Consider the following 270-nt stretch of genomic DNA (forward strand, 5'->3'; position numbering starts at 1 on the left):
CTGAGGTCATATACTTTCAGTGGGTGAATTGTATGATATGTAAACTGTAGCTCAATAAAGCTGTTGTTAAAAAAAAGTAAAAAAAAGAAACAGTTTCCAATATTATCATTACCCAGGTTCAAGCCACAAAATGATGAACAGTGTAGTTTGAATTATTCCCTGTATTTGGATGACAATCTCTATTCCCAGCTGTATTAAGTCACCTCTCCGTTCAGCTAGCATTTAACACTTAAAAAAAAAAGTTTATTTTGAGAGAGCACACACCCAAGC

The 270-nt window shown here is 34.1% G+C and overlaps 1 protein-coding gene across 1 annotated transcript in view; it reads right to left on the reverse strand.

Moving 5' to 3' along the window:
* The window catches only part of SUPT16H (SPT16 homolog, facilitates chromatin remodeling subunit), a 42,352-nt gene that overhangs the window by 15,481 nt on the left and 26,601 nt on the right, over nt 1-270 (reverse strand). The gene's annotated exons all lie outside the window — the stretch shown is intronic.

Source organism: Crocuta crocuta, unplaced genomic scaffold (assembly GCF_008692635.1).
Source record: "Crocuta crocuta isolate KB4526 unplaced genomic scaffold, BGI_CrCroc_1.0 scaffold175, whole genome shotgun sequence".
Taxonomy (NCBI): Eukaryota; Metazoa; Chordata; class Mammalia; order Carnivora; family Hyaenidae; genus Crocuta; species Crocuta crocuta.